Below are 1,333 nucleotides of genomic sequence, written 5' to 3'. Positions count from 1 at the left end.
GAAAGCTAAGGAGGGGCATCTGGAAAAGCTTCTAGTAGGAGATGACACCAGAAATGAATCTTGAAGGAAGCTTGAAATTTTAAGAGGTGGAGGTAAGGAAGGTGTGAATTCCAGGTGTGAAGGAGAGCCTGTTCAAAGGCAGATAAATGGATGATGGTGATAGATTAGAGCTCAAGAGAGAGATTAGGACTGGATTTGTAGATTTGGGAGTCATTTGCATAAAGATGATCACTGAACCTGTGAAAGTCAATGGAATTGGGGCGGCCAGGTAGCACAGTGAGTAAGAGCACCGGCCCCAGAGTCCGGATGACTTCGAATCGAATCCGGGCTCAGACACTTAGCACCCACCCGGAAACTCCTGGCCGTGTAACCTTGAGCAAGTCACTTAACCCCAATTGCTTTAAAAAAAAAAAAGTCAATGGAATCACTGAGAAGCTAAAGGAAAAAGCCCAAAACCAAATCTTCAGGGATATTATTCATGGTTCAGTGACATGTAGAATTTGTATGATAGTCTAAGGGAAGCTGAAGAATGGTCAGACAAATACAGGAGCCAAGAAAGAGAGAGTATCCTGAAAGAGGGGTCAGAAAGCAGGGTCAAATGCCATATGGAGATCAAGAAGGAAGAGGACTGAGGAAAAGAGTATTGGATTTGGTATCTCAAGAGAGAATGGTTTCAGTTAAATGATAGGCTCTGAAAGCAGAATATAAGGGGTTGAAAATAGGGGGAGAAAAGGTTGTATATAGTAGACTTTGAAAGAAGAGGCATAGCTTGAAGAGCTGACAGGATCCAGTGCTTTTTGGGAAATGGGGGAATCTGTTTTTAATTTGTTGGTAGCAAGAAAGTAAGATAAGAAATAATTAAAAGTGTGTGTAGCAGGAAAAAAAGATAAGAAAAAATTAAAGTTGAGGGAGCAAGGATGATTGAAAGGGACAAGCTCCCAGATGTGACAGATGATAGGATGATGGATAAAAGTAGAGAAATAGTTCTTGACCAGAAGGGGGCTACCTTTTCATCTACACAAAAGAGGATTAGAGGGAATTCTATTTCAAATACCAGTTGAACTAAATGGCCAATGACATCCCTTCCAATTCTGTAATTATATGATTCTGGGATTCCATTATGCAAATGGATTGTAAAGTGTAAAATACCTCACAACAGGCAGCCACTTCATTTAGTAGTGATAGCAAAGTTTGAACAAGTCAGTAAAATCTATTTCTTCCCAAGGCAAATCGGAAAATATATTTTGCATATTTTTATTTTATACAGATAAGGAGTTTCTAGTTCAGTGTTTATGAAGATATTTAGAAGATATGACAGGATAGGTGTTGAAAA

This window comes from Petaurus breviceps, unplaced genomic scaffold, assembly GCF_028583685.1.
Source record: "Petaurus breviceps papuanus isolate PSGF00001 unplaced genomic scaffold, PetGlider_PUasm1.0 188, whole genome shotgun sequence".
In the NCBI taxonomy this organism is placed as follows: domain Eukaryota; kingdom Metazoa; phylum Chordata; class Mammalia; order Diprotodontia; family Petauridae; genus Petaurus; species Petaurus breviceps.
The sequence above is the reverse complement of the archived record's forward strand: the minus strand, read 5'-3'. Positions refer to the sequence as shown.